General features: G+C 39.4%; 1 pseudogene; it reads right to left on the bottom strand.

Annotated features, from left to right (window-relative positions):
* Positions 1–6186: 6186 nt before the first annotated feature.
* LOC142158231 (mycolipanoate synthase-like) lies at positions 6187–26235 on the bottom strand (annotated as a pseudogene).
* Between the last annotated feature and the right edge of the window lie 1591 nt (positions 26236–27826).

The raw sequence follows: 27826 nt of genomic DNA, 5'->3' as shown, positions 1-27826 counted from the left end.
TGGGTACCGGGGCCACCCCACTAAGCAGTCCAGATACTTGTTTGGTGGAATTCAGACCAGTTGAGGGTTTTATTATTATATTGTGGGGACCACTCTATCTATACCACACTACAACTCTATACCACTCTATTTAATACTTTAATTCTATTTAATACTTTAATTCTATTACTAATTCCCATAAAGAGGAACTGCCGCTTCTATTTAATACTTTAATTCTATTAGTAGTTACCATAAAGAGGAACAAAATAAACCAATTTTACCAAAAGTATAATATGACTTAGACTTACAAACACTACACTTGAAAGATGGTGCCTTTAAATGAAAAAGTCAGTCTTCATTGCACGACTATGTGCAACAGGGACAGTTTTTTGGTTTACAAAGTCAACCAATAACACTTCGACCCTGTCTGTCTTTAACATACTTGATGGGATCTCAATGACGAATGGTCTGTACCATGTTTGGAAGAGGTATTGTGGCCCCGGTACCAAATTGGGTACCGGGGCCACTCCACTATGCAGTCCAGATAGAGGTGTATCAGATATTAAACAAAGTTGACTGTTGCTGCAAAAATTTTAAATAATATTGTGGGGAACACTACACTACGCAGTCCATAAACTTTTTGGGTGGAATTCAGACCTGTGTAGGGTTTTTTAATAATATTGTGGTGACCCACTCCTCTACGCAGTCCAGGTACATTTATTGCTGCGAATCATACAAGTTCAGGGTTTTTAATTTATATTGTGGAGACCCACTCTTCTACGCAGTCCAGGTACATTTATTGGTGCGAATCATAAAAGTTCAGGGTTTTTAATATATATTGTGGTGACCCACTCCTCTACGCAGTCCAGGTACATTTATTGGTGCGAATCATACAAGTTCAGGGTTTTTAATATATATTGTGGTGACCCACTCCTCTACGCAGTCCAGGTACATTTATTGGTGCGAATCATAAAAGTTCAGGGTTTTTAATATATATTGTGGTGACCCACTCCTCTACGCAGTCCAGGTACATTTATTGGTGCGAATCATACAAGTTCAGGGTTTTTAATATATATTGTGGTGACCCACTCCTCTACGCAGTCCAGGTACATTTATTGGTGCGAATCATACAAGTTCAGCATTTTTAATATATATTGTGGTGACCCACTCCTCTACGCAGTCCAGGTACATTTATTGGTGCGAATCATAAAAGTTCAGGGTTTTTAATATATATTGTGGTGACCCACTCCTCTACGCAGTCCAGGTACATTTATTGGTGCGAATCATACAAGTTGATGGTTTTCTTATTATATATATTGTGGTGACCCACTCCTCTACGCAGTCCAGGTACATTTATTGCTGCGAATCATACAAGTTGATGGTTTTCTTGTTATATATATTGTGGTGACCCACTCCTCTACGCAGTCCAGATACATTTATTGGTGCGAATCATACAAGTTGATGGTTTTCTTATTATATATATTGTGGTGACCCACTCCTCTACGCAGTCCAGGTACATTTATTGCTGCGAATCATACAAGTTGATGGTTTTCTTATTATATATATTGTGGTGACCCACTCCTCTACGCAGTTCAGAAAGATACCTCGTTGCAACGTTTTGGATTAATAACTATATTTTGAGGTGTTCAGAATACACTGTAAATTAGTGGAAATGCTTGTTATTGAATGTTATTGAGGTTAATAATAGCGTAGGAGTGAAAATAAGCCCAAAAACTTGATTTTTAAACTTTTTATGTTTTTTTCAAAAAAAATCCGAATCCAAAACCTTAAATCCGAACCGAGACCTTTCGTCAAGTGTTTTGCGAGACAAATCCGAACCCCAAAAATAATGAAAATCCGGATCCAAAACACAAAACACGAGACCTCAAAAGTCGACGGTGCACATCCCTAATTAAAATACTTGGCCCTTCTGAAGGATACGATCTGAAATACTCTGAGCACAAATATCTTAATTTCTTTTCAATAGTCTGTATTTTTATATATTTCGTCACATTTAGGTCCAGATATGTAGATGCTATTTATTTTAATGAGGATTCAATAAAACATAACTTTTTAAAAAATCAGTGAACTGGATTACCTCTATGAAAAACATTCTTGTCTTTTAGTTAGAATAGCAGATAAGACAGTGTCAACAGTAAGACAGGATTTATTTAAGACATAAATGACAGTAAACCAAGTAGTATTTTAAGAGTGAAGTGGAAAATTTGGAAAGGATGAATGGGATGTTCCTACAATGCTATTAGGTTGGAGTTTGAAGTTAAGTTTAGCTCTTTTCAGCATACTTCATCATCATCATCATCATCATCATTTATTTATATAGCGCCACTAATTCCGCAGCGCTGTACAGAGAACTCATTCACATCAGTCCCTGCCCCATTGGAGCTTACAGTCTAAATTCCCTAATATATACACACACTCACACAAAGACAGACAGAGAGGGAGACAGACAGAGACTAGGGTCAATTTTTGATTGCAGCCAATTAACCTACCAGTATGTTTTTGGAGTGTGGGAGGAAACCGGAGCACCCGGAGGAAACCCACGCAAACACAGGGAGAACATACAAACTCCACACAGATAAGGCCATGGTCGGGAATCGAACTCATGACCCCAGTGCTGTGAGGCAGATGTGCTAACCACTAGGCCACTGTGCTGCCCTTACTTATTTTCATGTGTATCCTAAAGCTGAATGTTGGCATGCATCTAGCCTCATTTGTGCATACTAAAATGTGCTGCCAGTCCGCATATTTACCAGTTAGGAAGAGGCTCTTGTAGTGTACATATTGAATATACATAAAAAGGAAATAATAACTATCAAGCACTTTGGAATAGATATTTATACCTATTTTGGCAGTTCTTTTTTAATTGTGTAACTATACATCTATATATCTATCTATATATCTATATATATATATATATATATATTATTATTATCATTGTTTATTTGTTAGGCTCCACAAGGTTTCCACAGCGCCGTACACAGTACAAACAGTAGGCTATACAGGGTAAAAACAGTACAGAACAATAAACACAAAGTACCAGTACTTCAGAAACTCCAGGCAGTCAAATACAGTAGAGATGGAGCGGAAGAACCGGTATGGAGTCAGGAGGGAAGAGGGGCCCTGCTCATACGAGCTCACATCCTAAGGGAGGGTAAACAAAATCAGGCACAGAAGGGAGCCAGTGAAGCAAAGGGGAGAGAAAAAAGGGGCAAGGGAGAAACAGAAGAGGTGAAAGTTTCAGTAAGGAGGAGGTTGCAGTAGTCGAGGCGTGAGATGATGAGAGCATGGATGATCGTTTTGGTGGCATCTTGAGAGAGGAAGGGCCGGATGCGGGCAATGTTACGGATTTGGAAGCGACAGGCTTGGGCGAGGGATTGAATGTGGGGGGCAAAAGAGAGAAAGGAGTCAAGAGTGACTCCTAGGCAGCGGAGTTGGGTGACAGAGGAGATGGTGGAGTTGTTAACAACGATAGAGAGGTCGTGGTGGTAAGGGAGTCTGGGTGAGGGAAAGACAATGAGTTTGGTTTTGGAGTTGTTAATTTTAAGAAAGCGTGAGGACATCCAGGAGGAGATGGCTGAGAGGCAGTCAGTTACACGAGAGAGGAGGGAGGAGGAAAGATCAGGAGAAGAGATGTAGAGTTGGATATCATCAGCATATAGGTGATACTGAAGACCGAACGAGGAGATGAGAGCCCCAAGGGAGGAAGTGTAGAGCGAGAAGAGTAAAGGGCCAAGAACAGAGCCCTGAGAGACTCTCAACAGGGAGAGGGGAGGGGAAGGAGGAAGAGCCAGACGTGGAAACAGAGAAGGAGCGGTTAGCAAGGTATGAGGTGAACCAGTCATGGACAGGGCCAGGAAGGCCGAGAGAGAGAAGAGTTTGCAGCAGGAGGGGGTGGTCCACGGTGTCGAAGGCCGCGGAGAGGTCGAGGAGGATGAGTATGGAGTAGTGACCCTTGGATTTGGCTGATAGGAGATCATTAGTAACTTTTGCCAGGGCCGTTTTGGTGGAGTGGAGGGGGCGATAGCCAGATTGGAGAGGGTCAAGGAGGGAGTTGTCAGAGAGGTGTCTGGTGAGGCGGCTGCAGACAATCCGCTCAAGTAATTTGGAGGCATATGGGAGAAGAGGGATAGGGCGGTAGTTAGCAAGAGAGGTGGGGTCAAGATTGGGTTTCTTGAGGATTGGGGAGATAAGCGTGTTTGAATGAGGATGGGACAACGCCAGAGGAGAGTGATAGGTTGAATAGGTGTGCGAGGTAAGAGCAAGCAGTTGGAGAGAGAGCGCAAAGGAGGTGGGAGGGGATGGGATCAAGAGGACATGTAGAGGGTGGAGAGGAAAGAATAAGGGAGCGAACTTCACCTGATGGGATGATGGAGGACCACAGCTGGTTGATGGCGGGAGGTGAGGTGCTGTGGGTGGCGGGAGAGGGGTGGGAGGAGGAGATGTATAGATATATATATATATATATATATATATATATATATATATACACACACACATATATGTATACATATATGCATATACACACACACACACACACACATTATCAGTGCACTCAGGGGTAGTGATTTATATAAGAATTGTGTTGAATATAACTATTATTGTTTTTTGGATGTTTTGTTTTAAATAAAATTATATTTTAATGTATTTATGAATAATGGCGTGGGAATGGGAGTAACCTCAGCGCAGTCGTTTATTGGATATATTATCAATTTTTATTAAAGCATACACACTCTAATATACAGCTGCAGAGGAATTGCTAACCCTTTAGGAGTATATACACCCAGCGCCGAGGGAATTACTAACAAATATCTAGCAAGTGTCTACAGAGATGAACAAGCAAACAAGGAGTACTCCCTTGTCCCCCAACTTCGCTGCCTTGGTGTCATCCTCGACTCCTCTCTCTCCTTTGGCCCCCACATTCTCTCTCTTGCTAAATCCTGCCGCATCCAGCTGCGTAACATCGCTTGCATCCGGCCCTTCCTCTCCCAAGATGCCGCCAAATGTCTTATTCACTCTCTGATCAACTCCCGCTTGGACTACGGCAACCTCCTCCTTACTGGCCTTGTCCACTCTCATCTCGCTCCCCTTCGTTCTGTACTTAACGCAGCCGCTAGGCTTATCTTCCTTTCTCACCGCTCCTCGTCTGTCTCCCCCTATACCAATCCCTTCACTGGCTCCCCTTCCCCTAGAGAATCCTGTTCAAGCTCCTCACTCTTACATACAAGGCCCTCGCCAACTCCACTGCACCTTACATCTCCACCATCCTCTCTATTCATGCTCCATCCCACCCTCTTCGATCTGCCAATGACCGTCGCCTCTCTTCCCCCATGATCACCTCCTCCCACACGTGTTTCCAAGACTTCGACTGCACTGCCCCCCTCCACTGGAACAAGCTTTCTTCCTCCATCAGAACTTCCCCTAATCTGTCCAGTTTCAAACGGGCTTTAAAAACCCACCTTTTTCTTAAAGCCTTCCAGTCTCCCACTTAACTTCCTACCTTTTCTTCTGCCTCATCCCCTTCATTCCCCCTCCCTTATCCTTATCATCCGTTCCTCCTCCTCTCCCTCTCTCCCCCCCGTGTCTCTCTGTCTGTCTACCCCACCCCTTAGATTGTACGCTCCTTCGAGCAGGGTCATCTCTCCTCCTGTCTTCACCACTTTTAACTCTGCTCTCTAGCTACCTAGCCCTCATCTTCGAGGACCCTCTTCCCCCGTCCCCTCTTGCTCCCTCCTCTCCCCTCTGGGGGTCTCCCTGTCATTCGTACCCTCCCTCTTGGGCTCCGTCGTATGCGGACCTTCCCCTCTCCCCTCCCCTGCCCCTCTAGCTGTGTTTTGAGCTCACTGAGTTACTGTGCTTATTGTACTGTGCAATCTCACCTTGTATTGTAATTTCGTTTGTCCATGTACGGCGCTACGGACACCTAGTGGCACCCTATAAATAAAAAATAATAATAACAATAATAATACTGCAATGTATATGCATTGTGGAATAATTTTGCATAAATTTACCATCTTTGTTGTATTTTTTACAGTATGTTGTTGAGGAGGATGAGCTGTACTATTTATCACTGTTTACTCAAAAACAATAATTCACAAGTTGCTCATTACATAATGATCTACATCTGTGCAAGTTTACTACACATTTCTTGTCACTGACTATAATAAATAGATAAATATCCTGTTTGTGGAAATGTATGCATTTATTTATTTACATATCACACTTTTTGGAAAAAATTCCAATTTACTTATATATACTGCAAAGTACAGTCGCCTTTCGGCGAGATCTTAAAATTAATTCCTGCCAGGTAATGCTGAGATTGCAAAAGTCACTATACAAAGTTCATTTATCACTTTCACATGAATGAATTTAAACATTTTACTTGTTTTTTTTTATTACATTTTTTTAAAATTAATCTTGCCCTTTTCCTTTGTTCAAGTCCACTTTCATATTTTGAAGACTCATTCATTTTATGGACATTTCCTTATCATAACTTTGTTTCCTCTATCACACTTTTCACAGGTTCTTCTTCAATAGAAGTGTTTTTTTTAACCTCTGACACCAGCATTGAGATAGATGTGTTGGGATCCAGAAGTGTTACAAGAGGAATATTTATATTCTTCTCCATAAAGATGCGATTTTGTAAAGTCATGGCCAACATTGAGTCAATCCCCAGAGAACTCAGAAGACTGTTCATAGTGATGTCACATGAGCTGGCACTGGTGAGCTCACTAACCAGTAACAAAATATAATCCTCTAATTTTTCACTATTATCTTTGTAAGATTGCTTCATTTTTGCAGTGTCCTCCCAACTTTTAATTTCTTCCATCGTCACATTGTAAAGCCTTTTGTTCAGTGCTGGGATATGTGAAACCAGGGTCTCATACATGTTTTTAAAGTCAAATTTGACTATTGCCTGATTGGTATTGTTTAGTAAAAGACATATTTTCAGATACTTATGAATTTCCTCCAAATTCAAAAGAAGTATTCCCTTTGCCTGTAAAAGTTTATGAATGTGGTGCTGATTTAGTAATACTCCAAGATTGAGCGCCCCCCAACTTATTGATTGTCCAGAAAGACCAATGTTTCTTCTGTATTGACAGAACATATCCAGAAAGGAGTTGGCAGCAGCATAATTTGCTTGTCCTGTATTTCCAATAAATGAAGCAACAGATGAATAGCATACAAAGTAATCAAGTTTTTGGTTTAATGTAGCACGATGAAGATTCACTACTCCATCCACTTTCGGGCTAAGAACTTTCTCAAACAGTGACAAGTTTAGATTCTGCAGAATTACGTCATGGAAAACGACTGCACTGTGAAAGACACCTCTGATTGGAAAATTTGGAAACATTTTTTGTATTGAACCTATGGCATTTCTCACTTCAGGGTAATGTATTATGTCACATTGTAGTGTGATTATCCTAGTATTTTCCATTTCATTCTGAACCTCGGATATTTGTTGTTCCATTTCTGTGTTTGGGTTTCTTCTGGACAGAATCACAATGTGGCCACCTCCGTTCCGTACAATAAATTTCACTGTTTCAAACCCAAGACCAGTCAGACCGCCTGTGACAATGTAAACAGCGTTGTGCCTGAAAAGCATTGGATGAGGCGAAGACAATGGAATTTTTGAGATCATGCTGTTTTGAAGCTCAATAAGAGGTATGGATTGAGCTGTAAAGTAGCTGGACATTTTGTCCATTAAGTTAGTTGTACTACATGATGGTTGAGTCATGTTCTTTGGAAGAACAAGGTTGATGTCTGCAGCTACTGACTTTAACCATTTATATATGTCTTTTGCAAATTTCTGTAAATATGCCTTTTGAAAAATGGCATCAAGATAAAGCAGGTGGACATGAATGTCTTCTCTGCAGTTTGGTTCCAGGTTCTGAAAACTTTTATGGTTTTTCTGGTCACATATAACCATGTAATGTTTAAGGAGTGGCAGCTCAGAAAGATCTTCAGTTGAGACAACTTCCGATGGAGGGAGAATAATAATGGCACTGCACTCTTTGAGGTCCACTGTACTTCCTGGAGATATCACTGTTTCCCAGCCTACTTGTTTCGCTGTCTTGGATAAAATTTTGCAGAAAACTGACTTTACTTCAGTAGTTATTATAGCTATCTTTGGTTTATTCTTTGCACGTGGTAGTTGATGACAAAAAACTTCCCAGGCTAAAACATATAGTGATACGCAGGGAGTATTTCTTAATATCGGAACTTTCTTGACTAAATAGCAAACACTCTCAGGAAGCCTCACTTTAGACATTGCAACAGTCGGATAACATGAAGAGACTCGATCACCAACTTGTATTTTTCGAACATTTCTTCCAACTGATGTTACAGTACCAGCAAAGTCCAGAGCAATTAGTGCATGTTTGTCACTAGACAAGTCACTCCAATACAAAGTGCTTCCATGCTTCCAGCTTGAAAGACTAACAGGAAAATAATCTTCAGTGTGGGTGCATATTTGATCAATAGTAATCTCAATCCATTTGTTTGGGAGCTGACTATGTTTGGAGTTAGTTAGTTCAGCTGAAAGTTCTGTAATAGTGTAAGGTTCTGAAGTGTACAAGGTGAAATAGTCTGACCTTTCTAAAGGTGCTGTTTGCTGTCTGGGATTTTCAATGTTAGTGGGTGTTATTTCACTGGTATAAATAGAACCCTCATTGATCCAAATCTCTGGATAGTCATTTGGTTGATAATTAAGAAGAACTTGGGCTAGGGCTTCCACATCTTGGGGATTTGAAGAGCTGATATCAATCAGTTGAAATGTAATATCAGACATTTCAATGATACAAGATCTTGTCATACCAATCAAAGAACAACCGAGATTGATGTGATCCAGGGTATTTTTCGTTGTCCTGAATGTGACTGTCCTGATAGAAGCCTTATGGGTCTGTTGTCTTACTGCTAAAATCACCTGTCGATAGACCTCACAGCACTTTGCTAGATACTTTGTGAGATTGTTTGAAATATCCTTGCTAAGTGTGTTAACTCCCCACATGAACACAACATCTTTACATTCACTATTGAGAATTTTATGTACTTGAATATCAGAATCCCAGCTTTTAAAGAGAATATAGCTCAGTCCATTGTTTATGTATTTGGGTAATTGTTGGCTTACTCCACAATTGTCTGCATAAATCAACATGTTCGGCTCTTGTTCTGGTATGTTCATGGGTTGGGGAGACTCTATCCATGTAAGTTGGAAAAATGTGTTCTCTTGTTTGGCCACTGTGTGTTTCACAAATGCCATCTTCACATTTTTGAGTTCCACTAACATCACACCATTGTTATCTAAAAAACATCCGCACAGTTCAATGAAGTTTTCTGTTGTTTTTATCATTTGTATGTAAATTACCATTTCTTCTTGGAAAGGTTGATAAACAGTCAGGCTACCAATGGATGCTGGGAAGATTGCTGCTGATTTATTGGCTACCCCTCCCACACAAACAACCATTTGAAGAAAACAGTCTAAAATGACTGGGTGTATGTGGTACTCATACATTGTTTCTCTGACTTCTTCACTCACTCTTATTCTGGTAATCCCTTCTTTAAGAACATCTCCACAATGAATATCATCACAAAGCTGTGTGAAAGCCTTGCCGTACTCAAATCCAAATTTAGATAGCAGCTCATAAATATTTTCCTTTTTGAAAATTGATTGGCATCTTTTGAAAATGTGTTGAATAGAGATTGGTTTGTTTATGTCTATTTTGCCGCTATTTTTTTTTATTTTCCCCGTGGCATAAACATGTGATGTCAGAACATCAAAATGAGTTATTTGGTCTTCTTGGTGAAGCTTGATGTTTAGATCTAGAGATTCTTGGTGAAGAACGCAAGGATTAGAAAATGAAACACTGATTTCCAGAGAACCTAAAGAAACTTTGGGTTTTAAACTGGTAACTGTAGCTGCAAGTCCAAGTTCTACATAAAATGCACCAGGAACTAGGACAGAGCCCAGGTTCTTGTGCTCATAGACATATGGGGTGTTTGCTTTAGATATTGTACATTTAAACTCAGTGAAACTTTCACTTATACTGTGCAGCAGTGGATGGTTGGCAATTGTTGCTGTTAAATTTCCTTGCCTCATTTTTTCAAAATTGATATCTTGCTTCCTGTGATCAAACTGGTATCTGGGAATTTCAGATGGGGAAGATTTATATGCGTTGTAGACATTGCACCAGTCTGGATTGTAGCCTTCTGTAAAAAGTATACTCAACATCGAAAATATTGTCTCATACTCTTTTTTAGGTTGTGCAGCTGGTAAAATGATTGTATTTGATCCTAAAGTTTCGATTATATTTCGTTGCAATGCTCTTCGGGGTCCTATTTCAATAAATATTGGTTGTTTTTTATCTTTTGCGGAAGCTTTTACAGCTTGTTCATAAGCAACTGGTTTCCGAATATTATTAGCCCAGTACTCACCAGTTGTGAAATCTCCTTTTGATGCTGGCTTTCCAGTCACTGTTGAAATTAGTTCCGTTTCCATCTTTTGTGCTTGTAAAACTTTCAATGAGTCTTTTATCTCATTTAATATAGGATCCATTAAGTGGCTGTGATATGCAGCAGGAACATCTAGTGCATGGAGAAATACATTCCTTTTGCTGTAATGTTTGATCAGTTGATCATTAAGACGTTCTATAGACTCTCCATCCCCAGAGATTGTACATGAGGTAGGACTGTTATAAGCAGCAATACATACTTTTCCGTTGTAAGACTCAATAACTCCTAAAATTTCAGTCACTGGTACATTTCCAAGTACCAACATTTTGCCCCCTGTGACTTTACATTGTAGTGTGCTCCTGTAATAAATAACTTTAACAGCATCTTGAAGTGAAAGAAGTCCAGAACAATGTGCTGCCGCAACTTCTCCAACTGAATGTCCCACAATGCAGTCTGGCTTGACCCCCCAATATCTCAAAAGTGCCACCAAAGACACCTGGAGTGTAAAAAGCAGCAACTGTGCCACATCTGGTCTTGAGAAATCCTCACACTCATTCTCTAACAATTCCACCACAGAAAGAGATGTGTAGACTTGTATCATCTCATCTATCTCTAAACATTTGTTTCTGAACACTGGCTCATGTTTCAGTAACATCTTGCACATCCCTTTATAAAGGACTCCATTTCCACAGAATACAAACACAATCTGAGGACTCCCTGTGGCCGGAGTTGTCTCTGTATTCACAGACTGAAGTTGTTGTTGTAAATGGGTCAATGAAGAGGTCTGAAAAGCTGCTCTGTATTTATTATTAAGATGACTTCTTCTGCAAGCAGCTGTGTAGACCAGGTTTTCCAGAGACAAATTAGTTGTCTTATTCAGCCTATAACTTGTATTTTCAATAGACAGTTGAAGTGATTTTCTGGAGGCTGCAGATAAAATAAATATTTCAACAGGTCTTTCTGAATTACATTTGGGATATTTTTCCTTATGTTGCTTGACAACCACATGGGTATTAGTTCCCCCAAACCCAAAGCAATTAATCCCTGCCTTCCGTCCAAATTTGATATCCTCCTGCCATTTCTCAGGAGTTGTTTGGATCATTAAATTGGATTCCTCTATGTTTTCGATGCCAAGTTCTTTAGTGTAATGTAAAGATGGGGGAATCACTTCATGGTGCATCATAAGAAGAACTTTTATCAAACCAGCCATCCCAGCAGCTGATTCAGTGTGACCAATATTCCCTTTAACTGATCCAATTTTTAGAGGCTTCATTCCACTCAAACGCTTTTTCCCAATGATGTTTCCTAAGCTGGAGACTTCTATTGGGTCCCCAACAGGTGTTCCAGTGCCATGAGCCTCAACATACTGCACAGAACATGGGTCTATAGTTGTATATAAGCTTTGTAATAAGTTTTCTTGTTGGTGTTGAGAAGGTTTGGTGATTGGAGTTACTGACCGTCCATCCTGATTAACGGCACTAGCACATATCACTCCCCACACTTTGTTATAATCTTCTTTGGTCTGTAATAAAGTTAAAATGGTAATTATGAGCAAATGTTTTATTGTTGTATATATAATACGTTTGAATTATTATTTTATATGCATTATTTATTCTAATTTGTTTATGTTATTTATTGTAGTAAAAGTGGGCAACTATGATTTAATTCCAAAGTTAAAAAACAAGGCATTGTAGTGAAATACATGACTAGTTCTCAGACTCAAAAGTCTAGCCTGCCCTCCATACTTCCTCCAGTCTATTAGTGAATTCTACATTGCAGTGCCATTGGAACTCTTAAAAAAGCAGTATCTCAGGGGCCTATCAATATATCATGTCTAGTTTACTCAGTGCCCAATACCCATTGGGCCTGAGTCATTAAGGAGAGCAAAGCAATAACAAGGAGTAACTTAGCACCTTGGCAAATCCATGTTGCATTAGAGGGGGAGGTAAATGTAAAATGTGGGTACAGATTTATAGTTTGGGTAGGGTATGTCCTAGATCAACTTTACATTTCAGTGTAAAAATAAAGATATCCAGTATTTGTGTGCTACTTGACAAAAAAAGCCAGTATTTTCTTTATGTGCAAAATAATAAACTAATTTTGCTCCCCTTACATTGTAACATGGTTTGTCCAGGCTCAAATTTACTCCTCTCTTTGCCATGCTCTTCCTTAATAACTCAAGCCCATTGTCTTTAATATGAAGTATGTACTGATTACTGTAGATGTTAAGTTGGAAGATACCTCCTCCCACATATATTCATTCAAGTTCTCAATATTGCCTATTTAACAATAAAAAGCAAAAGTACAAATTAAGAAGTTTTTGTTTGTGGATCGCCAGAAGGGTGCCAGTGCCACAAGTGGTGTCAGAAGTGCGGATGCTTAGGGAAGCAAGTTTCCGCTACCCAACCCACGTAGATATTAACATGGAGGACGTTTTGAGAGTTCTTGTGAATCTAGCCACTGCACAGCAAGAGCGGCAAGCTAAGGTGCTGCGAGTTGTGAAGACACAGGAGGAAAAGACCAGGCTGTTACGGGAAGAGTTAACCCAAGTGAAGTGTGACAGAAACGTACCACCTGGTCTGGCTCTGCAGAAAATGTCACCAGTTAACCTAGGAACATATCTGGGGTAAATGTATCAAGCTCCAATTTTGAAAATTCAGCGATTTTCTCGGGAGAGTTTAAACTCGCTGATGTATGAACCTGAGGTTTCATGTAAAATCGCCAGACATGTGTTTCTGTCAAAATTGGAATTTCCAAAATCGATAGAGATCAAAGTCCTGACTATTTGCCACTCTAGCTATACAAGTCTGAAATGTATGAAGCTGCGATTAAGCAAACTCTTCAGAGTTTGCTTTAAAAATCTCCAGATACAACATGCTGTTTCCTAACTGCATGATTAGTAAAGGGATCACTGTTACACTGCCTGTCTATAGAGCTGGAGGTCCGACAACTGTCAAAAATATAAAAAGAGATAAAAAAAAAAAAATTTAAATTGTGGGGTCCCCCAGTCAGAGCACTATTAACCCAAGTGCTGCCAGCCTACTGCTGGTTGCGTGAAAATTGGGGAAAAATTTGCATGGGGTCTGGCTGTATATTTGAACTATATCAGAGCGAGTCTGCGGTGGGTAAGTAGATTGTCGGGCAACCGGCTGTGTTATTTGTAGCATGTCAAGGGGAACTTTGGGCAGCATGGTGGCTAAGTGGTTAGCACTTCTGCCTTACAGCACTGAGGCCAAAAACATACTGGTAGGTTAAATGGCTGCTACCAAATTGACCCTAGTGTGTGTGTGTGTGTGTGTGTGTGTGTGTGTGTGTGTGTGTGTGTGTGTGTGTGTGTGTGTTAGAGTATTTAGACTGAGGCTGCTTGATCAGATCTTTTCTTAGCATTTTGTTCCTCTCTGCTACTACAAGCAGCTGACTTTACCCGGTGGTTCTTCCTCCAAACTGATGCTTTCGGTGTCGGGTTAGGAGCAGTCTTGTCATAGGAAAAGGATGAAATAGAGAATTCAGTCCTGTATCTGAGTTGGAAGTTACTTCCAAGGGAATTTAAGTATGCTATCGTAGAGAAGGAATGTCTTGCCTTAAAATGGGCCACAGTAAGTTTGATGTTTCACTGTAAGTTCCAATGGGGTGCGGACAGATGTGGGTGTGTTCTCTGAACAGCGTTGGGGTATTAGTGGAGCTATATAAATAGCTGATGATTATGAAGAGGAGGATTAATAACAGATCATCCACCATTGTGGTGGATGTGGAACAACCTGGAGGTAAATGTCAAGGTAACCCGCTGGTTCTTGGCACTGAAACCTTTCAGGTTTACAATAGAAGACACAAAATACACAAAAATGCAGATGCATTGTAACACAAACTTGCACATTTTGCGAGTGCCACACCACCCTGCTTGGTGATTCTAAGGGGTGGGATATGTGACAAAGGGAGAGGTTTGTCACAGGCCTCTAGGAGAGGAATGAAGTACCGTATATACTCGTGTATAAGCCGAGTTTTTCAGCATACTTTTGTATGCTGAAAAAGGGCACTCGGCTTATACACGGGTGAACTTACCTGGTGGCCGGTCCCTGGCTGTCAACTTCTGCATATGCGTTCCAACAACAGGAAGTTCGGCATTTGGAACGCAAACTTGCGTTCCAAATGCCGAACTTCCTGTTGTTGGAACGCATATGCGTTCCACTGCCGGGTAAGTAACAAAAAATCTCACCCTATGTCCGCTTCCACCTGTAGTCAGGAACAATGGCATAGCGGCATCTTTTGGACACTGCCTTCTCCATTCATCTGTCTTGATCTCAGCAGCGGCAGCTCACTATACTGATGTTCCCGGCGGCTGACAGGTAAGCAGATAATGCAGTTCGGCTGCGCTGATTGTGTTAAAACAATCAGAGCGGCCGGACAGGATTCTCTGCCTGTCTGTCAGCCGTGGGGAACATCAGTATAGTGAGCTGCCGCTGCTGAGATCAAGACAGATGAATGGAGAAGGCAGTGTCCAAAAGATGCCGCTATGCCGTTGTTCCTGACTACAGGTGGAAGCGGACATAGGTTTGGAGACACTAGATATTGCTATCATAGAACAACTGTATGCTGCTAAGATATTCTATAAAAACGCATCATATGCACAGTATGCATTGAAAGCTTCTTTATTTATGCGATCAATAACTCTCTCTCTCTCTCTCTCTCTCTCTCTCTCTCTCTCTCGTGCAATTACATAGTGAACAAACAATACAGCCACCATGTTCATACATTTATATCCCTACCCCTTTATTTAAGTTAGTTTGTACCCAATGATTTTATAATCATTTATGAATGTTCCTTGTCATCTAGCTAGAAATGATTTCATAGATTGAACCTATCATTTTCATTTAGGTTTTTAAATTAGCGCTCTTTCCCACCCTAGGCTTATACTCGAGTCAATAAGTTTTCCCAGTTTTTTGTGGTAAAATTAGGTGCCTCGGCTTATATTCGGGTCGACTTATACTCGAGTATATACGGTATTTTGCTGACAATCTGCAGGGCAAGCCTGCAAACAGTTACATGTTTGTACAGTAGTGCACCTAGGTTAAAGAGGTAACAGTGGAGGACATAAGTTTGACAAAATAAAAGTAAAGAGAGTGATTTAACTTACATATTTTGAAGTGGTTTATAGGTATCCTTTTCCACAGCAAACAGCAGTTGCCTGAGTGAGTTTGCACTAAGACTTATCAAGCAGAGTACGTGAGGAGAACTCCTCAAATTAGGGCTAGGGGAGTGTAAAGTATAAAAACCTGAATTGATCATTAAGTGTTATAACTGATGCCAAATAGGTTGTATGGTGTCTAGGGAGCTGGTCTCTGTTATATATATATGTATGTATGTATGTATGTATGTGTATTAATATATGTGTGCATGTGGTAAACGTCCAGATCCTGGAGGCAGTCCAAGAGCACAATCCCCAATTAATTAGTAATTATATATATATATATATATATATCTCAGGGACCAGCTCCCTAGACACCATCCAACCTATTTGGCATCAGTCATGATACTTAATGATCAACTCAGGTTTTAATACTTTACAGTCCTCCCACAGCCCTAATTTAAGGAGTTCTCCTCATGTACTCTGCCTTATATACTGTTTCACTCACTTGTCCTCACTCGTGTCATCCTCGTTCTCTGCATCTGACAAAGCTTCTGGGTATCGGCGGTTACATGACCACATGTCTGGGTGGGGAATTTTAAATCGCTGTTTATATAAACCTCGCTCTGACACTCGTTCAGTGTCAGAGCAACTTGTGTGTATCCTGACTCTGTTCCTGCATGCTTTGCTTGTATGCTGCTTGATCCCTGTGTACCAGTTCCTATCTGTCTGACCATCCAGGCTCTCCTGCATTAGTGTACCAATCCTGGCTTGTTGACTACTTGCTGTCTTAGTGCTATCCACCTTCAGTATTACAGACCTTGGCTGCCCTGACCTTGATTCTGCCTGTCGTTCCTCTACTCTGCTGCCAGATAGTATTACCAGACCCAGCTAGTTTAGACCTTGCTCCTGTCTGCTGATTTAGTTCTTCATTGCCTAATTGTGTACCAGACCCCGACTTGTCTTGCCTGTTGACTCTGTACTTCCCTACAAGTTTGTGTACTGGATCCGGCTGTCTGTCTCTTCGTTGTCATCTTCCGGCCACCTGTTACCTCTTCTTCTGCAGTGCTACATCTAGAGGCAGACCAGTGGACCGGGACCTGTGAGCTCTCGGCAGCAAAGCCCATCCCACCTTTCTGCAGTTCTTGGTGAACACCGATGAGCTCGTTAGACTCTGCACCACTGGCCAGGCGGCACTAATTTGGATTAGCACAGGGATCCCATTCTTTCTGTTACATATACACATATGGACCAATGGGCAGCCAAGGGCATCAGCCCTGGTAATTATCCCCAGGAATGCTTAAGTAATTAGATGCCCCATGTGCACGTGCCTGGCTTTTAGCTGTAGCCTGGACGCAGCACGGATACTGAAAACATCCTGGCCGTTGCCCTAGTGACAGCCGTCAAGGTGAGGAAGTGAGGTCGTGTTTGGCATAACGACTGGGACTTGGCATCAGTGAGGCCATAGAGTTGCCCCGTGGATGGAAACCGAAGTTACAGATGAAAGGGGAGTGTAGAAGAATGACAGGCATTATTGTAGGCAAAATCCACCCATGCAAGTAGAGTAGCCCGATTGTTATAGAAATGTGAGACATATAAATGGAAAACAAATAAACAACAATGATGATTATAAATAAACTCAATGTCCTGGCTTCATAAGTTATTTATTAAGATAATGTAATACCCCTCCTTGCGTTTAGTCACCTATTGGTGACTAAACGTATACCCCACTACTCTGACCATAGAGGAATTGTTGCTCAGCAACATAAGCCTGTTATGAGCTGGTTAGCCTGTGTTTTGAGAGAGTGACATCCAGGGACCCAGTATGGAGAAGAGAAGGTCCCAGCAATCCGCAGAGGATTGGTGAGAGAACACTAGCGAGTAAGTGTCAGGTCTCAAACAAGTGAGTGATGTTACCTCTGAAGAGGAGGGGCAATCAAGGCTGAGAGAACAAGTGCAGGGACCCCTGGTCTCTTACTCCCACACCTAAGAGTTAGCCAGGGTAGAGAAAGGTGCAAGTGAGGAAGGGCATTGCCCAGCTATGCAACCCAGGACCACACACGCAGTAATGGGTTTATAGTAAGTATTAAAATGACCAAAAATTTAATTATAACCATATTTTATAAGTATCATGATGGGTATTACAGAGTAGAAACTCATGTAATGATTGGATGCTTAGATGTATCTGCTTAGCAGCATAGTGTTCATAAAGGTTACATTCAATTGTTGATAATGATATATAAAACAGTGCATTTAAAATAAATCCTTTATACCTTTTTCAGAGGCTTTAACAGAACAATGCCACAGCCTTCCCCTCTTCCATATCCATCTGCTTTTTTGGAAAATGGTTTACTTGTTCCTTCAGGGGAGATCATTCTTGCCTTACTGAGTGCAACATAGACACGTGGTTCAAAGGTAAGACTCACACCACCGCATATCGCCATCTCACAATCACCTGTTTGTTAGGAAAAACATGAATGTTTTAGTAATCATAAAATGTAGGTTTTGTACAGCTCAGGACAATACCTCTGATAGAAAAGGAGGAGACAATCTTACATTATAGAATAGGGGTGGAGGCAGGCTTCTATGAGAGACCCAGGGGTATAGAGGATACAGGACTGGCAGCTTTTCCCTGCATTGTTTTAGAAATGACTGTGTCTTAAGTGATCACATTTAGGTTTTCCTAAATGTTACTACCGCCTACTTTTGTGTTGGCCCCACCCACAGTTGATTTGGTCCCACCCACATTAAGCTATTTCAAGAATTTATTCTAGGGCCATTTTAAGTTCCCAATCCACCCCTGTAAGGACATATAACATAAAACAGGTCAGTCTGTATAATAGCTTGTTTTCCATTGACCTGTTACACAAATCCATTTAATATTGTGTAGTATTATTATTATTATTATTGTTATCTTTAACTTATAAGACGCCACAAAGGGTCCGCAGCGCTGTACATTACATATACAGAAAACAGAGACCCAAGACACAGCATGATACAGAAAGAACAAAAATATATACAAACACAGGTACAAGGTAAAGCACATCAAATTATTTCTGGGACAGTTAGTGAAAGGGATGGTAGAAATCAGCAATAAGTAGGCCGGAGCTAATGAAAACAGGGCTAGGGAAGCAGGCCAAGAGGTACAGAGGGTAATGGAATAGTAGAAGGAGCACACAAGGAAAGAGGGCCCTGCTCCTGAGAGCTTACATCCTAAAGGAAAGGGGGAGACACAAACAGGGTTGTACTAACTGGGGGAGAGAGCCAGGACACGGGAGTTAGGAGGATGGCTGATAGACTTGAATAAAGAAAAGAGTCTTAAGGGCACGCTTGAAGCCTTTGAGCGTAAATGCTAACCGGATGGAACGTGGAAGATCGTTCCACAGCAGGGGAGCAGCCCGGGCAAAGTTCTGAAGATGGGAGTGAGAAGAGATGATCAGTGAAGTAGTGAGGAGGTGGTCACAGGCAGAGCGGAGGGGGCGGGTAGGAGTGTAGGTAGAGATGAGATTGGAGATATAGAGAGGGGAAGATTGCTTAAGAGCTTTAAAGGTGAGGCTGAGGAGTTTAAATGTAATTCTGTAGGGCATGGGGAGCCAATGTAGTGACTGTTGGAGGGAGTGTATATGTAACATGTTCAGTCATGCAGATTGCTGCAGTCCATAAATAATATAAATATCAGAAGCAAAAAAAAACCTGTTGAAAATTACATGATTTTGAGGTGGTTTTTTTTCTTTCCAATTTTTGACCAAATGTATATTTTTGGATGAAATTCAGAAGCAAAAGAAAAACACCAGCGTGGTGTTTCCAAATTGAAAACCAACACCAACACATCACAAAAAAACAAAAACATGTGAATCACTTATCCTACTATGCACCCAAATTTTTTGCTTTTGTAAATTTTATTATAAACTTGAATTTTGCAACAAAACTTCCATACCTTGTCTGATGGCTTGGCAGGCATAGTGTAAAGCAACAAGGGAAGAGGAGCAGGCAGTGTCAATTGAAAGGGATGGTCCAGTCAAGTTGAAGCAATAAGATATCCTGTTGGCTGCTATGCATGTTGAAGTGCCAGTTCCACTAAAATGATTGATGCCTTCTGCAGAATTAGTATATATGCTTTCTGCATCTCTATTCATGAGACCTACAATATGAGGTGCAGATGTATGAAACATGACTTATTTTAACACAAATTAAGGGCAATAATCAATGGAATCATAGTTAAAAAGTTCCACTTAATTTGAATACGTAATATACTGCTTTATTTTGACATTTTCCTGAATGTATTAGATAAATGATCACTTGAATCTAATTCTTTTTGGAAATTTTAGTACATCTTCCCCTTTGTCTCCTGTTGAAATAGTATTTTAAAATGTATCACTGTAACACAGTGAGGGGCAACATGAAGTACCTGGAAGGCTGCAGGAGCGGCCTTCCACCCTTCTAAGGGGCAGCTGCCTCACAGAGGAAGGATGGTGTGCACAGTGCACTCCCTCCTTGTCCGGGTATGCTGCGTGAAGTCCCTGTATTGGACAGAGGAGGTCACGTGATGCAGAAATCAGCTGCCTCATTCTAATAAGATCGGGAGCGCCAGAGGCCTCTGCTGTAGTCCTTCTTATTGGCATCATAATGGTTTGCATGGCAACTACTGATTTCTGCATTAGCAAACTCAATTTGTACTTATGAATATAAGGTTCATATCTACATATGTAGATAATATTGTGAAATTTGTTTCTCACTTTTTCTGACTGGATGTTATGTATTCTGAGAAAAAAAGAGAAAGAAATACTAACTAGGGAAGGCTCACCTCAAATGTGTAGTCAGATAGTAATTTTAATGAGGGTTAGTGTATTCCAATTTATATTGCTCATGGACATGATATGAATGAAAGAAACACATAAAAACAAAATTTCATTCCTATAAGTTAAAATTGTATATATTAAAAGCGAAATATTAAAACTTAGTGGTGTTAATGAGTAGCTACAGATATATCTTTTGTAAACTAAGATAAAAGTAATTAATATGGCTAGAGTATTTTATACAATTTATTTGACTATAATAGTTTCAATTTTTATAATACCAAGCACATTACTGAGTATGAAAAAGAACCTGCACGGACAAATGATTTGTGCTGTTCAGTAGGGCTATAGATAATTATCTGAATCAGATTACTCACACCAAACAAATGCTTGCTAGTGCAGCTAAATAAAATGGATCTATAGTGTTAATCCTGTTACTAAATTCAGAGCTGGATGAATTGTATACACTCCTGAGATGACAAAGTTCTGTTATTATATGCTAAGTAATTTGTATAACTGAAATCTTTGTCTCATTTGCTTATTCTAATGCTATCCTTTCAGCTTTTCTAATGCTGAGCATGTTACTAAATATAGCTTGTTCAAGCATGTGATTTCAAGTTCCATGGGGCGTATTCAATTGTTAGCGTTAACGCTAACAAACGAGCGCTCAAAAAATCTTAGCGTTAATACGGTAATTACTCGCGGAATTTTAGCTCGCAGCTCCCCGAGCTGCGAGCTGAAATTCCGCGAGTAAACTACCGTATTAACGCTTTTCGCGCGCAATATTACCGTATAAACGGTAATATTTTTCGAGCGCTCGTTTTGCAGGGTTAACGCTCACAATTGAATACGCCCCCAAGAGTCTGAAAGGACAAATGATTTGTGCTGCCTGATAGGGCTTTAGCTTTTTATCTAAACCAAGTTGTTTGCACCAAACAAACTCACTTCTAAATAGATTAAATCTATAAGGTTAATCCTATTACACAGGTAAGAACTGAATGAATTGTATAGAGGCCTGAGAATGCAAAAATCTGTTGTTATGAGCTGTATTTGAACTAAAAGTAAATATTCTAAACACCTCAGATTTTTAGCAAGTGGTTGTTTAATGATTTTAGCTCAGATAGGCTCTGTTTGAGGAGTGTTTAATTTTAGTTCAAATACAGCTCATTTCAACAGATCACAAAGTGTAAAATAATTTCCCATTGTTTGCTGTGTTACTTATACACCACATGCAATTACTTTCATCCCTTATGACAGACATATTTTTAAGGAATTAGGAATACACTCCAAAACATGATAATTGTAGATTATGAACAAACTATGCAGCAAATCTATTACTTAATGCCCCACATGTTTTATGATTTTCTTTTTGCTTAAAAATATGTTTGAGAAATGCTTTATTATGTTGTTCGAACATAATAAAATAGTAGATATTATATTTAAGAAAAAAAGTCCTAGAAAATCAAAGCACTCTATGGGAGGAATCAGTTCTTAGCAATGTCCCGTGAACGGTCTGCGAAGACACTCATTGGAGATGTCTGGCCTGAAATCTCCATTCATTTTTCCTCAAACGCCATAGAGATGCAAAGAAAGATGAGCTGTGCGTCCTCTACCGTAGTAACCGGTAGTGTGTACAGTTGTACATCGAAGATTGTCCAATGGCACATTACTATGAACTGTATTCCCCCCTATGAGTATTTCATTACAGAAATTAAAAGAATTGCTGTAATTTTAGATATACTTCCTCTCAGGTTAAACAAAGGTAGAAAGGGCCACCTCTGCTGAAGAGAACTGGGGCAAGAACAAAATTGAACTAAGGCACAATTTTGATTTTAATAGTGAAAACTATGCAATAAACTCATAAGTTATACTTTAAAAGGCTAAACACTTCTGTTATTTAATGTATAGTTTACCTCACTTCATTTTCTAATTGTCTAGCTTTGCTTGTCTTTCCATCACACATTTTTGCTATTTCTTAGGATAGCCTACTTGTCCAAAGAAATAGTGAATACCAATTGAAAGTAAATTGTAAATGGTACCTATAAAGACTCCAGTTTTGCTTCCACTGATGGTTTCTGTAGCATATCCTGCATCTTCCAGAGCCCTGTACGTACATTCAAGCAGTAATTTGTGTTGTGGATCCATATTCTGGGTCTCTGAATTATGGATTCCAAAAAGTGTATTATCAAATTCATTAATTCTAGATGGTAGAAAAAGAAGATATGTAACAATGCAACACAAATCTATAGAATTTAGATATTGTGTCCATTCAAATGATTCAAAATCTGCTTCTAGTTAATAATTGAATTATATTTCTGGGAAAAAAGAATTACCCTTATTTTCCACTATATTGTCGTTAGATGAGAAACTGCCACATCTGAGGGAAATGGTTAACCTCCTGGGATATAGGAGGAAGTGCCACCTATTCCTCATACAGAAGAAGTTTGGCCTATTTAAGTGGTCAGATTCAGCCTAGTCTCTTGACACCGCTTTACTGAAGGAGCCAATGTACCCTGAAACTTGAGCGTAGCTCTGGTTTGCTGTTCATGTGTGTTGATATGTTATGCTTTGGATCCTCACAATAAAGCGTCTGTTTAACTCCGACTCAAGACTTTGGCTGGTGATCTTCAGAAGCAAGGGTAGAAGACCTTGCTGTCTACGGAGCAAGCTCCACAGGAGATGGTGATGGACAGTGTAAATTGCAGAGAGGAGCATAGAAGAAGTAATACCCCTATGCTCACAAGAGTCACCTTTTATTCCGGTGAGCACGGCTGTTTCCTAACACTCAGATATTTCTAATTTTGGGTACTTCTTCCAATGACCTTAGCAGCACAATAAAGACATGCTCCTATTTCTCGGCAACAAAGTGCTGAATGCAGTAAGTGAAAATGAATTAAACAAAGAGGCAATGGTATTCCTTAGTAAAGGAGTCTGGATTGTGAGTTTCTGTCTGAACCTCCTAGGAACACGAGAAAGCCTTCGCTTCAAAGAGGATTCTCTACTCTAAATGAAATCTAAAGTTAAAAAGCTTGGGTAAAAAAAAAAAAAATACTAGCCTCAACCGCATACTAACACTTATCCTAATTTTTTAACTAATGTCCTAGTCCTAAATCTGAAGTTGCATCAAGGATTAACACTAAGCCTACCCCAAGCTCTAATCAAAAACATACTATAAACCAAGTTCAAATTCTATAGCTATCCTGATTTAAAAAAAGACAAACCTCTGCTCTTGCTCCTCAAAAGATGCAATACCCTCACCCCAGACTAATTTGTACAACTGTTCTCGCTCTATGTCTTTCAAAAGGGATTGAAGATTGACTAATGGGATCTTTGACCTGGGACAGCTTAAGGCATCTTTGATTTTCCCACCCACGTGAAAAGCTAGACACAGATATGGTCACTGACACTCTGGCTGTTCAACCAGATCTGCCTGTGAATGCGCAGTTTTAGCTAAACGAGGCTAAGCATAATATAATTGATATTTTGACATATGCACTTACCCATCTACAAGGGCACTTTTATTTGTCCATAGTTTGCCTGGCTTGTTATAATCGGCATTGTACCAATTGTTTTGTGTTAAATCGTTCTTCTGGTATCTCGACTGTGCAGTTTCTCCCCTCAACAATAACTTTCCAAAAATTATCAATTCCTTCACCTATTCAATGAAAATAAAACTGTTTAGAATATCATATGCAATGCAATAAAAACTGTCAATCATAAATTCTCCTATATATTGTTTTCTTAATTTACACAAAGCGTTTTTTCACAATTTGGAGACTTACTAAGCAGCTGTAAAAGTAAAACTATCTCTAAAAATATCCATACCTAGAAGAACAGTAAACCACAATATATGTGGGGTAAACACAACCTCCTAAACATTGTCTCATAGGAGAAAAGCAGTAAAGAATCTGCTGGTTGGTTCTCAATATGTCCAGGGAAAGTTCTATTTTCAGACACAATTTATGCTGGCTAGTTCTGGTTGAAACAATAACGTTTAAACATTTTATTAACCAATTTAACCTGTGATTTTGGAATGGTGACACTGAGGTGTAAAAAATAAAGCTGCTCTTCTACAAGACTTCGCAGTGCTGCTTCCACCATCTCAGACGTGACGGAGGAAGTTCAGTACAGGGAGGAAGGGAAGGATCGGTGGAAACATAGCATAGTAGTGGTTAATATCATACCAGTAGGTGCTCACTTTTGCTTCACTACATATCCTCCTCCAGATATGCTCCCCATTGGCTGGACTCACAAATTGGCCATTTAAAGGTAAATATGGAGGAAAAAGTGGGAATGTGACATTTTTCTCCATATTTACCTTGAAACGTGGACACCTCTGTTTTTAGAGCAGAGCGGCACTTTATGTAATATTTTGTTATTACATACAACACAGTTCTGAACAAAAACCAGACCAACTTCTCCTCCATGCACTTCTCCCAGTAGACAGCTACACAAAGCAATGAGAGGAGACAAATATGGAGAAAGGATGGAAATGCACAGCTCTTTCCTCCATATCCGCTTCGAAGCAAGGCTACATTATATGTAATACCTCAATGTTACATATGTAGCTGTATTCCACAGAAAAGAATCAGTAGGGTTTTTTTGTACATTAGTGGAGCTACAGTGCTCACAGATTGTAATGAGATTTAACATTACCATGCTGTGTGTGCACTACTCTCTTCCCTCCTCCATGCCTAAAATCCTTCTTTGGAACATCACCTTACTGAGGTCAGCCATTAGACTCCACACCTCAGAAGATCCTGCCATAATCACTAGCAGCATATATAATCCATGTCACCCACCATCTGATCTGAGTCATGTTGGTGCCACACTCAGAGCATTTTTTTACTTTTACCTTCAATGGAGGTTTTCTTAAAGTAAGGAAACCTATGGATTATATTGTCACACTGCAATATATCATTCTTTTAGGCACATACCTCCTGGAAAATTACACCCTATTCCAACTATTGCTATGGCATCATCCGGTTCATCCATTCTTCTGAATATGTATTCCTGGAAAGTAAACATAAAAATATTTATCAGGGAGTATGTAGTTTTAATGCATTCAATTAAACAGGCAAAAGGTACCTACATTCTAACCCACTAAACCAGGGTTTCCCAAACCCAGTCATCAGGGCTCCCCAACAGTGCAGATGTTCCATATCTCCTTGCTGGAGCACAGGTGTATTCAGAGAGACAAATAAGGGATGACAGTCACTTTGTATTGTTTCATATGCAGTTTTACCTCTAATTGTAGATATATAATCAAGTTAGATAGTTAGCGTCTATCGCATAATTCCTAAAGGGAAGTGCTCAGTATTATGTATGTATATTATTGGAGTATCAGCTCTCAAATCCCTGTAAGGTATATGTACTAATCGATCCCAGGAAATATTACCTAAGTTAACCCTTGTGATCACAATGCCACATTCTAATACTGCATCTTATCTATCTAAATAGGATGGAGACATAAACCTATGTTAAAGTAATTTAATTAGGACAGGGACTCCCAGCATACATTCAATGAGTTTTTCACTGTAGCTTGCTTTATCAAGGCAAAAAAAATAAAAACAAAATTCTGACTCTATGTCTGCTTATTTTCTATTATATCATTTCTGATGTCATGATTTTGCAATAATATAAATTCATTAGACGATATTTAAACTGGTGCACAATAAATGTGAAAAAATTAACATAACCCAATGCAGCCAATCATATACTAGCTGTCACTGTTCTACTATATTAAAAAATGAAATAAATTATATGTATGAATACCATGGATTTACAACACCCTGTTTGCAGTTACAGTGTACTTGCTTTTGTTAATGTCCCCACTATATCTGAGCAGAGCAAACAGTACTGTTAGTAATTCAGAATTTAAAAAAGCAAGTGATTTGTAAAAAGCAAGATTAAAAAGAAATTGAAGAGACATCTGTATTTATTTAAAGGACTCCCATTTAAATCAGATATAGAAAATATAACATGTTAAGTGCCTTTGTTAATTTGAACCGAAAACGTCACTCTTCGGGCTTGATCATACAACCATATGTAGTGGCTAATTAAACTAAAGTGGGACTTGGGTGGTCCTGATGATATGGAGCCCACACCACATCTTGTGCAGTATTATCTACTAAAAAAAACTTCTTACTTTAATATTCACCTAGGATCACTTATTATTACACTCAGGAAGCCTCATAGTAATTGTAACATCAAGAACATTTCCCCAAGGACATTAGAATATGCAGCAATGCCAAATCTCCAAGTTCACTTTATTTTTTTACCACCTTGTACCACTGAGTTTATATAAGGAAGGTTTGGGCACCTTTATGGGCTAATTTTTAGGTGAGGAGTTTTGACATACATTGCAATTGTTTTAGTTCGAGATAAAAAATAGCATAGGAAATGGAACAACATGTTAAGACTATAGTGATTTACACTGTGCAGTGCAGCCTGACTTTAGTAGAGCACAGTTAACAAATATATCTGAGCACACGTTCCAATTCTGTCAGCCAATTTGTTAATTTTACACCAAAATGACCTAAAATTAGTGTGCGTGGGTGGATCTGACCAATCATATCATTATCATCTTTGATCAGGTTGATCTGAAAACCAATGACCCAATGGCCTGTGTGTACAGTACTCAGCTGAGTAGACTGCATGGAACCCCTTGCAATTCAGATATATGACCAGACCCCTGGATGATTAGAGCAGTCTAGTTTGACTGTCCAGGTATCTGGTCTAATTGCTTATCTACTCAACTCTTTGATAATTAGGTTAATAGCATTTAAGTATGGTCAGCATAGAGTAGAGTATAGTGTGAAATGATCTCAGAGATTTAACTAACACTAGCGAGTGGAGATGTAGACACCTGTACTGCATATAAAGCACATAGAATGTAATTAGATATTTTAGTAGCAAATATTATTGAGCCAGGATACATTTATACTTAAATAGCAAAAGGAAAGCTTACAGAAAGTTGAAAGTGATTAAACAGCTGACATGAATAAGAAATGATCAAGCTGATAAAATCATGTTAAGTTGAATAAAGGATGATAAGTAAAAAATTATATATACCTTTTATCTGTCTTCTTGAAAGCAGGAAAAGAAAGTTGTAAATTAAGTTGCAAATCATTCCTTTTATATTCTACACATTTATTATTACAACATTGCGTTAGCCAATCAAAATTATGAGTTGTCATTTAGAGCAAATGATTAATGGTGACTCAAAGGACACTTACTTTAGCAATCAGGAAGCATTTAAATGAACTTTGGTTGGAATCTCCCTTTAGAAGAACACTATCACATATCTAAAACAACCTTTACCAATTACATCAGTAGTAATATATATATATATATATATATATATATATATATATATATATAAAACAATTCATATACAAAAAGATGCAAAAAACAATTATTAGGAATACAAATTCAATGGAAAAATATATATAGTTCA

Source organism: Mixophyes fleayi, chromosome 5, assembly GCF_038048845.1.
Source record: "Mixophyes fleayi isolate aMixFle1 chromosome 5, aMixFle1.hap1, whole genome shotgun sequence".
Taxonomy (NCBI): Eukaryota; Metazoa; Chordata; class Amphibia; order Anura; family Limnodynastidae; genus Mixophyes; species Mixophyes fleayi.
This window is presented reverse-complemented; position numbering and strand designations above follow the sequence as displayed.